At 50.1% G+C, this 12564-nt stretch overlaps 1 pseudogene; it reads right to left on the bottom strand.

Moving 5' to 3' along the window:
• Positions 1-5251: 5251 nt before the first annotated feature.
• On the bottom strand, positions 5252-5371 carry LOC137616800 (5S ribosomal RNA; annotated as a pseudogene).
• Positions 5372-12564: the final 7193 nt, after the last annotated feature.

Consider the following 12564-nt stretch of genomic DNA (forward strand, 5'->3'; position numbering starts at 1 on the left):
GCTAACACGTGTACGAAGATTGCCGGCGCTAGCGCGAGAGAAAATCGTCGGAGACAGTGAGCAGGAAACTATTGGTGCCCGCGCGCGTACGATCTCCAACTATGTAAGATGATCTTCGGCAATTCGCGCGAGCACAGACGATCTTCGGCGCTCATGCATGTGCGAAGATTGTCGGCGCTCACGCGCGAGAGAAGATAGTCGGCGATCGCGCGCGGGAAACCTCGGTGCCCGGGCACGGACAATCTACGACGATCGCGCGCGGGCGATCCGTGATGATCACGCGCGGACGATCCGTGATGATCGCGCGTGGACGATCCGTGATGATCGCGCGCGGGCAACCATCCCACCAGTGGACGAGCGGAAAAAACTACCGAGGACGAGCGAGAAACCGCGCGGATGATCCGCGATGATTGCGTGAGCCTCAATGGTCGCACGCGGGAAACCATCCCGCACACAGAACGATCTTCGGCGCTTACGCGTACTATGAAGATCATCGGCGCTTACGCGTACTATGAAGATCATCGGCGCTTACGTGCCTAGCGCCGGATCCGAAGATCGCCGGCTAACGGCCGTCAACAATTGCGTGCGGAAAACCGCGCGTGGACGGCCTCGAAGATAGCGCGCAGGGCGATCTTCGGCGCTTACGAGCGTTATGGAGATCGTCGGTGCTTGCACGCCTAGCGCGTATCAGAAGATCGTCGGCTAACGATCTTCGACGATTGCGCGCGGGAAAACCGCAAGCGGAAGGGCCTCGAAGATCGCGCGCGGGAAACCATCCCGCGCGCGGGCGATCTTCAGCGCTTACGCGTGAGTGAAGATCGTAGGCGTTAGCGCGTATCAGAAGATCGTCGGCTAACGATCTTCGACGATCGCAAAGGGCCTCGAAGATCGCGCGCGGGAAACCATCCCGCGTGCAGGCGATCTTCAGCGCTTACGCTTGAGTGAAGATCGTAGGCCCCTGTGCAACAGAAGGTCATCGGAGAGCGCGCACGCACGCTTGGTTGAAGGATCGGCTAACTCGTAGATCAGGAACTGGGATGTGTCCCTAAAAGGGAGGGCATCCCCTGAAGAGGACCAGGAGGTCTGCTTCAGAGCCGACGATCAACTGAAGTACTGCTAAACACTCCAAGGAGTGGTCTCTGTGAGGGACCTTTCTCGCGAATGGGAGAGGTGTCCTTCGTAGAAGAGACTTAGAGACACCGCAGGCTGAACCGCTGGTGAGCGCCTGTGCGCTATCTCAGGAACCCCAACGATGTGCGCAAATGCGCAGGGAACGTTGGTAGTAGCCAAATTGAATTACTGGAACAGGGTGTCTCTAGAAGGCAGTCTCAGTAACAGCAGGAACAGCAGCCGAGCGCTAGCGCGCAAGGGAACGTTGGCGCGCAGGGGATACCTGGCACTTAAGGGACTTACTCACGGTGTGAGAAAGTCTCTCATGCCCCGGAGGAAGGAGCCCGTTTGATAACGGGGGGCGTGGGCGCCCAAGGCCCGTCAGCAGTCAGGAACGGATATAGCAGGCAGCAGGTCCACTGAGGGCACGAGAGACCAAAGGTCTAACGTAGCCTGAGTAGCGAAGCCCCGAGGGGATTAGTTGCAAGACCCCGAAGGGTCAGCGCAACGAGAAACTGAAGTTTCTCCGTCACTAATCACTGAAGTGTAGAAGTGACTAAAGTTACGAGAGCCCGAGGGAACTGCGTAACTAAAGCTCCGAGACCCCGAAGGGTCAGGGAAAAAAGAGAAACCAAAGTTTCCCTGTCACTAAACACCGAAGCGCTAGTGACTGAACAGCAAGCTGTTGTCAACAGGAACAATCCTCCGAAGAGGAGTCTCTATGAGACACGGCGGCGACAGCCGACTCCCCAGGCAAAAACAGGACAGCTCTGCTTCGACGGCGCACAACAGGCACGGAGAAAACAGCATCGTAAACAGGAAAATAAAAAAAGAATAATTATTTAACAGAAATTCCCCCGGGAGAAATTCCGAAGAGAAACTCCGAGGGAAAGTAAAAACATAAGAACAAATGTAGGTATGTGCCCTCCTCCCCCCCGGCATGCCCGGGTGAGGGGGGGACAAAAAAAAGAAAAAAACTTACCAAAACAGAAATTATAACATTATAATTATGCAACTGACTTTGAATGTTCTAAGGATCACCGACCCCTGAAGGGACGTAAGCCCCGAGCTGAAAAGTTAAAAATACAATTATATTCATAAAAATAATTATAGACAAATAAAACGAAATAGCGCCTCGGCCTGAGAAGCTATCGTAGGCGTAGTACGGAGTAAGAGGTGAACGATCTCAAGAGAGGGGCCGTACTCCACGAAGGCAACCATGGTGGCCTAGGAGTGAACGGACGTGATCAAGAAGAGAATCGTGGTGGCCTGGCTAAGCCGGCGATCACTCTCGTAGACGTACACAACACACACCGCACAACACTGAAAGCAAAGGAAACTTACTATTCTCTATACACAAAAATATAAATAAACATCAATAATGTTTAAATATATTAAGTATAAGAAAATGACAAATTCAAAGATAATTTGTATTTTTCCTAACCATACAAACCTTAGCTATTTACATTGGGTTTACCTTTTAGCGCAGCTGAAATGGCGAGCCATTAGAATTTAACGAGGGTGTATTACCCCCGCGCTAGTTAGCGGGGGGGTAGGGGAGTGGTAGCTAGCTACCCCTCCCCCCCTTCACACACAGATGAATGCTCACTTTCACTTAGGGGTAAGACTAGTCTTGGGGGACAGGGCTGGCGGGCAAATATGTGTAAATAGCTAAGGTTTGTATGGTTAGGAAAAATACAAATTATCTTCGAATTTGTCATTTGTTCCGTAACCGAAATACAAACCACGCTATTTACATTGGGTGACTTACCCCTTAGGTAGGGTGGAAAGTCCCCAGCCATACTGGCATTGGCTTTACCCGGGGACTCAGAATCCGAGTGAGTCGCACTCGAGAAAAGGAGTCCCTGCACCTCTCAAGTTCCTTGCTCCGCAAGGAACCATGGGGCCTACATAAGCTTGTGTGTGAAGGAAGAAGTGTGACCCGTCCTAGGCAGTTGACCTGGAGTTCCAGAGGGAACTCTGGGTTAGGACGTTCCCAATACCACCTCGTCAGGGTATGGGGGACGCGACAGTATTGACTCAATACTCGGAACACAAGGAAGCATGGTTTACCTGCAGAGGTTCGAGGTCAGTTATGCAGAGACCAGGATGCTGCTTCCCCGTAGAGGGGATGATGAAGAAAGAAATAAGGGCCAGACATACTTCTTTTGTTCATGCAGACTAAAACCTGATAACAATGCCCTCAACCTTCTGCTACCTGTCCAAAAAGGAGCCTGAGGTTAGACCAGCTGTTGTGTAGCCACCACAGAGCGATAGAAAACGTATCGAGACTCATGTGGGTCACGCCCTGCAGGAAGTGGGCTGCGAAGGTCATTAGATGCTTCCAGACTCCAGCTTGTAGCACCTGCGTCACAGAGTAGTATTACTCGAAGGCGAGGGACGTTGCAATGTATCCAACATCGTGCTGTAGGGCGACGTGATGGGGGAGGGTCTGGAGACAGGTCGAGATGAATGTCCTTGAGTTCGGGCTGAAGAGGTATACTGGTGACTCTCCCCCGTGTCCTCCTTGTGCTCCCGAATCGGCTGCAACTGAGGACAAACTGCAGCTGTTCCCAAAGCTAAACTCTCGATTCCTTCACTGGCAGGAAAGAGAAGGTCTTGGGACATCAGATACAGAATGGAGACTCGAATCTTGAAGGAATTGGACCGAAGGGCCGGGACCCCCAGATTCTGAGTCTAGCCAACAACTCAGGAGCGAACCTGAATGTTGCCTTCCCCTCTTCCTTAGAAAGGGCGGAGTCGTACGAGACCAAGAAGATTGCTTACACACTGGCCGTGGCCAGAGTGAGCAGGAGACCCAAGGCGGAATACAATCTGAGGCCTGTCGTAAAGGGTCTTGAGAAGATCTCTTAAGGGACTAAAAAGCGACAGGCTTCATTGCCGAGAGCGGAAAGGAGTTTCCTCCCGCCGAAAGGCAATAAGACCGTTATTGCTGGAGAAGAGGCCTCAAGGGAAGAGGTATATCTCCCACGGCACCAACCACCGAAGACTCTTCACTTTGCCTGGAAGACCCCTGCGGATGACTATCGCAGATGACGTGACCTCCGTACCGCGACTGTAGCGGGTCGTCTCTTCTTGAGGAGGAGGCGTAGTGTCTCCAGGCATGAAGCCGAAGCGACGCCCCGGTTCGGGAGAGTAGTCTGCGCCGTGGGAGAAGCTCTCCCGGGAGTTCCGTCAGGGGAAGCAGAGGGTCCAGAAACCGTTCTGCACATAGTCCCAGTGGAGCTCTCCCATTGAAAGGTTGACAGACAACCTGGTCTTGTTGAGACCCATTGTCCACAGACAAAAAGGAGGGAAGACGCAGGCGTCGAAGTTGTCCCACCATCACAGGAATGCATCTTGCCAGAGTCTCGGGGTCTGAGACTGGGGGGTAGAACAGCGGAAGCTTGAGGTTCCAACCTGTCGCGATCAGGTCCCCCAGACCAGGACTTGCTGGTTACTCAAAGCCAAAGATCCCCAGGTACACTCTCTCTACGAGGCTCTGCTCGGATAGTCGAGAGAACATTCCTCTGCCTGGAATGAGAGAGCCGATGGTGGTATTGAGAGTATCTCAATCATCCCGGTATCTCTACTGCAAGATGTGAAGGTGTGAAAATGATCCCCTGCTGGTTAGAACACGCCAGAATCATGAAGTCGACGCGCACGGAGCGACTTGGCAGGAGCTGTAGGATCTGTAGAGGGGCCAGACTACGGCCCCTAAGCCTGCCTGAATGATGGAGAGGTATCCTTCAGGTCTTGACCATAGGCCTGGTCCGGAACATGTCCCCCCCCCCTTTTCTTTGACGAGTCCGAGAACAGCATCAAGAATGTGGGAAAAGGACGAGAATATCCACTACCATCAAGAGGTTCCATAGGTCAACACCCATTGCAGGTCTAATAGTTCCGCTGGTCCCATAGGGGCCAGGAAGTCCGGTTAATCGTTGCCTGAAACCACCGGAACTTGGACCGCCACACATGGAACTTATCCTGAGGCGACCGTTCGGACTATAGACGGGTCAATGAAGAAAGGAGAACTAGGAAACGTTCCAAGGTAGGGCTGAAAGCTCTGCTTGACTGAGAACAGGTACTGCGACTCTCCTCAGTCTTGCCACAGTCAACTGAAAGGAAGGCTCGGAGGATGTGGCAACAGAATCTGGCGTCCCCAGGTGGTCACCCATCCAAGTACCGACCAGAACCGACGTTGCTTAACCTCGCTGATTAGGACGAGAAGCGGGGTTTCCAACGTGGTAAGGCCGTTGACTCAATATCATGGCCAGATACTCCAGATGTTGAGGCAGAAGAAGAGAAGGCTCCAAGCAAAATACCATGAACCCACACTCATGGTAAGCATCCGGAAGCTTGTCCCGGCGCTGAAGAAGGTCGAACCCGAGCCTACAGGAGTTGACCAGCCCTCCAAAACGCGAAGGAGGCGGAAGCCTGCACCTGAGCGGCCATGAGGAAAGCAGGGAGAGTTCTCTGGGGAAAAAAACCTGCCTCGTAACAAGTCTGATCGATTCTGCTGATCTACGCTGGCCGAAGTTTGTTCGACAAACTTGATCAGGGCTGAGAGGTCGACTACGGAACTCCCCTCTCAGATCCTTCCTTACAAGAAAGGATCGACTGAAGAGGCCGGGGGTGAAGCCGTCGATGATCCTATGGAAGACTTTCGCCTAAGGTATGGATCATTCTGCCCAACCGGGCAACTCTTGCCGACGCTATGGCATAGAGGTTCAGAGACACTGAATTCGCTGACAGAGACGGCAGGTGCGATATCCTTGGCTGATCACAGAGATCGTGCGGGAATGGGCATCGGGAAGCTGTCATCCGGATGAGTAACCTTAAGCATCCTCCCAGCGTGAAACCTGCAATCCTAGAGTTCGTGAACTCTGCCGCTCCCTTTAGGACTATGCCCGCCCCCACCGGGGGAGCCTCCCGTGCCATCTGTTCCTGACAGGAGGAAACTGCAATTGGACACCTTGTCTTAGTTGTCGTAGCCGATAACTTAGGCCGACGTGGTTGAAAGAAAAAGGCGCTGGAGCCCTGCAGAGTCTGGAAGAAAGCGCCTTGGAGGAGTGAAAACGGAAGTCGATCTCCTCCGCACAGCCGCTGTCTAAGTCTCTGTCCTTGGGCACAAACAAACTCTTCTCAAGGATGGAAGGGTGCCTGAGGTTGTCGACATCCACAGATGAGACACCCGAAGGAAGCCCTCAGTCAGCGCGTTCAGATGGTACAACATCGAGCTTGTCCGCAAGTTAGATACTTAACGACGAAACACCAAGGTGCCTGAGCCCGAGAGGAGGACAGTACCCATGATCTTCCTGTAGCTTCCTTGAACCAAACCTTGGATAGTAACCGAGGAGGGAAAGGACTTGGTAAGCCCCCAGAGGAAGGGGTAAGCAGTCACACCTTGGCCGATGGAGAAATCTCGAACAGAAAGCCCCCCGCCAAAAATCCTTCCAGGGAATGACGGGGAAGGGCTAACCCAGGTTCTGGAAAGAGAAGGGGTGCTCAGACCTCCCTGAAGTTTCTTCCTATTCTTGCAAGTGCCATGCGCTGCGTTTACGGGGTGAGGCCATGTTCTGGATATACGCTCCAGAAGAACTCGCCAGGCTGGCTATGCTGCGAAAACCCCGATGGGAAGTGTGGTCACAATCGCCTTGGAGCTCGCGCGATGGTAATTCAAAGATTTGCGTGTAGGCGAACGTGGAAGCGCCCATGCGCGGTCACGCAGGAACGCAAACGAAGGTGAGCGAAGGAGTGCAGAAGGAGGGCGAGCGTGGTAGGAAGGGCGAGAGCTGATGGTCGGCGAGCGATAACCCATAGACGAGCAATGGATACTGCAAGAATTAAGCCGACGTTCGTGCGAAGAAACACCGTCCGTCCGCGCGACGGAACACCGTCCGTCCGCACGATGGAATACCGTTGGTTTGCGCGTGGGCGAACATTGGAGAGCATGTGCGCGGACGCGCATGAGCGTAGACGTGCAGGCATGTGGGCGTGTGGGCGTGCGGGCGCGCAGGCGAACGGTCGCGCGGGCGCGCAGGCGAACGGTCGCGCGGGCGCGCAGGCGAGCAGTCGCACGGGCGCGCAGGCGACCGTTCGTCCGCGCGACGGAACACCGTCCGTCCGCACGATGGAATACCGTTGGTTCGCGCGCGGGCGAACATTGGAGAGCATGTGCCCGGACTCGCATGAGCGTAGACGTGCAGGCATGTGGGCGTGCGGGCGCGCAGGCGAATGATTGCGCGGGCGCGCAGGCGAGCGGTCGCGAGGGTGGGCAGGTGAATGAGCGCGAGTCCGAGGCAGCGAACGCGAGCGTTAGCGCGATGGCGAGAAACGCGCTGCCGCGTGGGCGAGGAAGACTTCTGGCAACGTGGATCAACAGGCGATCGGTGGTGAGCTGGTGATCGCTGACGCGCAGGTGGGCGGAAGCGCGTCGGCAAGCGACGGCGCGTTGGCGAGCGGTGATGCGTTAACAAAACGCTAGCGAGCATATGAAGAATCGCGCGGGTGCGCAGGCGATTGCCAACGCGAGAGAGACTAGCGATGGTTAGCGCGCATCGCGCTAACAGAAGGCGTGCAGGTACATCAGGAAGGTGAGCGCTGAAGCCAGCTGTTAATCAGGCGATCCTAGACGGTTAGATAACCGTTGGTGCCCATTGGTGTGTAGCAAAGAAGGGCGCGCAGGCAGATCGATGGCGAACGTTGACGCGTAGGAGATCGCTGGCGAGCAGGTGAACGTTGACGCGTCTAAGGTCGCTAGCGAGCTGATGATCGCTGACGACCAGAAGGTAACGCGTGGAAGCCTGCGCATAGAAGAAGAGTCCTTGACCCAGACCTGAACCTAAGTTCTAGATCGCGAGGGCGAACGTGGGCGCACAGGGCGCGTAACAGGAACCAACAGGAACAGCAGGGATGATCATCATGAGAGCGCTGACGAACAGGAAAGAGCTGACGAACAGGAGAGCGCTGGCCAACAGGAGAGCGCTAGCGATCAGGAAGCGCTGATGAGCAAGAGAGCGCCTGTGCGCTAACACTGAGCAGGAGCAGGAGAGAACACAGCAGAAGGGCGCGCAGGGGAACCCTGACACGCAAGGGAAAAACCCCGTGGGAGGCAACCCTTTGCCCCGAAGGGAACGTTGTCCGTCGGGAGACAGATGTCCACCGGAAGACCGTTGCCTGTCCGCCGGGAGACTGATGTCCGTTGGAAGACCGTTGTCCGTCGGGAAGACCGTTGCCCGTCGGAAGACGAGATCAGACTGCTGTCCATCTGCACCAAGGCGGAAAATCAAGAAGAAGGAGTTGTAGGCTGCAAACGGAGATTCAAAAAGGCGCCTCTTAGCACCCTTATAGGGAGATGAGAGGCCCTTATGACGAGGCGGACGGTGGGCCTTACGGCGAAGGAGGCCAACAGCAACAGCAGCAGAAGAATCCTCCGAAGAGGAGTCTCTATGAGTGTACTCTCTCTCGAACGAAAGAGAAACACTTCGTAGATGAGACTGGTCAGCCAGTGACCTAAAAGGAGCAATCCTCCGAAGAGGGGCTCCTGCAGTTGCCCAGCCCCTTGAGCGAAACTGCAGGTGTGACCGCTCAGCACCAAGAGCATAGTCGCACGAAAAAAAGGCAAGAGAACAACCCCCCAAAAGGGGAAAACTCAAGCCTGGACAGGAAAAACTTCCCTCGGAAGGAAAGTTACCCGCCCAAGGAGGCAAGCCTCCTGAGAGTTCTAAAATGAACTGGAGAGCTGTCCGTCATCACGGGAGTACTTCCAGTAGAAGGAGACACGCCCCTGACAAAAATACAAGGGGGGAGGCACCAACAGCCGAATCCCCAGGCCTCAACAAGACCGCTCACACCGTTGCCATATTACAGAAACGAACTAGATTGGGAACTGTAAAAAAATAAAACAAATATCATTAGTACACATTCATTCCCCAGGGAAGGCTCCGAAGAGAAATCCCGAGGGAAAGGAAACAAGAATCACACAACAGGCACGTGCCCTCACAACCACTTACACTCACGGAAGGAGAGCTGTAACCAAAACAGAATTATAACAATTATAATTATGAAACTATGTAATTATGTAATTTAAAAATCAATGAGCAGTAAAGAAAGAACAAAAACCCCGAAAGGAATCGTTCTACAAGCTGAAAAATTAACAACTACAATTAGATTCATAAACTAATTGAGATAAACGTACGGCGTAGCAACCCCCCCCCCCACACGGAAAGGAAGCTACAAGGGCGTAGTAACACGTAGAAAAAGGGTGAACGACCTCAAGAGAGAGAGAGAGAGAGAAAGACGGAAGTCAAACTCGATCGCAACCCATAAAATTACGCCGTGGTGGCCTAACTGCCGAGGACTCCACGTAGATATCGTACACTACACACACAACTCTGAAAAGGAAACTTACTGATTTCTATACTCAAATATATATACAAACATGAAAACATGTTTACATATATATTGAGTAAAAGAAAAGTAAGCGATTAAGTAAAGACAAAACAAACAATGGCTGCCAAGAGAGGACCAAGACAGAGACGTCTGTCGCAGTCCGAGCCAAAAGTGAAAGTGAGCATTCATCTGTGTGTGAAGGGGGGAGCGGTAGCTAGCTACCACTCCCCTGCCCCCCCCGCTAACTAGCGCGGGGGTAATACACCCTCGTTAAATTCTAATGGCTCGCCATTTCAGCTGCGCTAAAAGGTAAACCCAATGTAAATAGCGTGGTTTGTATTTCGGTTACGGAACAAAGGTAAGTTAAAAAGTAAAGTGAGCCTTTCACCGGTGTGTGTGAGGGGGAGGGGTAGCAGGCTACCCCTCCCTACCCCCCGCCAACTAGCGGAGGGGTAGTAAACCCTCGTTAAAATTTTTAAGGCTCGTCATTCAGCTACTCCGAAGTAATTACCCCATGTAAATAGCGTGGTTTGTATTTCAGTTACGGAACAAAATACAAATATGCATTTTAGTTAAAATAGTTGAAAATTTAAAATTTAAAATTTTATTTAATTGTGTTTGCTAGAATAATTTTCTATTAGAGGATTTATTATTTCTGTGAGGAAAAAAGAAAATTAGAATTATAATAAAATTATCAGTAACTTTCTGATTTGTTAACAAAATAATTAATTTTTTTATAAATCTTTTTAAAATTGCCCTCATGTGAAGATGTAAAATTTGTTCAAATATAATCATATTAAGTTACGATACCGTGTGCTATAAGGCATCCTTCACATTTATGCGGTAGGCCTTGGCGATCAAAGGAGATATGGAAAAATCCTGAAAATTTGAATACTGCAGGCGCTTTCAGGCGTAATTCCAGGACATATTTTTTGAAACGCAGGACACCGCAGCATACACAACTCATAATGCGCAGTAAGTGACCAGGGAAGATGCACACCACAGGCACAGAGCAATAAGGGCGATATATGGGGATACATCGCCAAGCGTCACATTGCAGTGGGCAAGTCGTGACATCTCAATTGGTCGGGCATATTGCAGCAGTGATCTTTGTGTACGAGACATACATGCGATATGGATCATGGCATGCATGGTCTATGGGACTCCCGTTTATAAAAAGTTTTCCACGACGCCACTCAAGCAATCTATATCATAAAAACAAAAGTTTGTTTCAGCCCAAGTATTAAATTTCATTAGTTACAATGTTCTGACTTTATATTTCATTCAGAATATGACAAAATATTCTCTCTCAAATCATAACTGCATATGAGTATTTGACCAACTCTATTTCTTATTTTTTTCTATGTCACCCATCTACTTCGTTGAGCTCTCTCTCTCTCTCTCTCTCTCTCTCTCTCTCTCTCTCTCTCTCTCTCTCTCTCTCTCTCTCTCTCTCTCTCAAATCATAACTGCCATAAGAGTATTTGACCAACTCCATTTCTTATTTTTTTCCTATGTAATCCAACTACTTCAATGATCTGTGTGTGTGTGCGAGATCACAACTGCAAAATACAGTACTGTAATACAAAGAACGACTGGGGATGGCGTACCGCTGCCCCCACTTTATATACAATCATACCTCTCTTCACGAAAGAATCTGGTTACAAAATTTTCACGCTGCAAAACGAGATGTGAAGATTATTATGACTTGCATTGCAAAAAATGTTTCATGATAAGAAAAGAATTTGTCACCCAGGCCGAGAATAAAATAGTCCCCCATTAAAAAAAGTTGAAGAAAACAGGTTGTTTACACAAGAGTAAATATATATCTCTATGGTAATGGTAACCAGTTGAGATACTACCACTAGAGAACTATAGGATTCTTTGACTGGCCAGACAGTACTACATTGGATCCTCTCTCTGGTTACGGTTCATTTTCCCTTTGCCTACACATACACTGAATAGTCTGGCCTATTCTTAACAGATTCTCCTCTGTCCTCATCCACCTGACAACACCGAGATTACCATACAATTCTTTTTCACCCAAGGGGTTAACTACTACACTGTAATAGGTAAGTGGCTACTTTCCTCTTGGTAAGGGTAAAAGAGACTCTTTAGCTATCTATGGTAAGCAGCTCTTCTAGGAGAAGGATACTCCAAAATCAAACCATTGTTCTCTAGTCTTGGGTAGTGCCATAGCCTCTGTACCATGGTCTGCCACTGTCTCTTGTGTTAAAGTTCTCTTACTTGAGGGAACACTTTGGCACACTATTCTATCTAATTTCTCTTCATGTTTTGTTAGAGTTTTTAGAGGTTATATATGAAACATTTATTTTAATGTTACTGTTCTTGAAATATTTTATTTTTCCTTTTCCCTTTCCTCACTGGGCTATTTTCCCTTTTGGGGGGCCTGGGCTTATAGCCTCCTGCTTCTCCAACTAGGGTTATAGCTTAGGAAGTAATGATAATGATGATAATGAATAGTAACAGCTTCTTGTAGAAAGCTTCAATATACCCAACCAATTGAGAAACACTGTTACTTGCCTTGTAAACTCAGATTAAGTACATTCAAGTGGGTGATTATGTCTGTGAGAAATACTAGAGAGCAAATAAAGTCTCTAGCTTGTCGCTACATTTCGTACAATTCTGTATTGCCTGTTGGGGCCCCTGGGCTTATAGCATCCTGCTTTTCCAACTAGGATTATAGCTTAGCAAGTAATGATAGTGATAATAATGAATAGTACAGTAACAGCTTCTAGTGGAAAACTTCAATATACCCAACCAATTGAGAAACTCTTTGTTACTTGCCTTGTAAACTCAGATTAAGTACATTCAAGTACATTCTGTGTTGCCAAGCTATTCATTTCTGAAGAAAGGAAAGAATACCTTTCTGAAGGGCAAAATAAATTCTAAAGAATTTTCCAGCACTAAGCCACCTGATACATAACTACATTCTGCATTCACTTCTTTAAAGAAAAATATAAGTTTTGTGTTTTTGTGACTTATCATTAACCTCTCCTTCAAGTCACCATCTTGACCACACTGTAAAACATAACTCAT

Source organism: Palaemon carinicauda, chromosome 22 (genome assembly GCF_036898095.1).
Source record: "Palaemon carinicauda isolate YSFRI2023 chromosome 22, ASM3689809v2, whole genome shotgun sequence".
Classification (NCBI taxonomy): domain Eukaryota; kingdom Metazoa; phylum Arthropoda; class Malacostraca; order Decapoda; family Palaemonidae; genus Palaemon; species Palaemon carinicauda.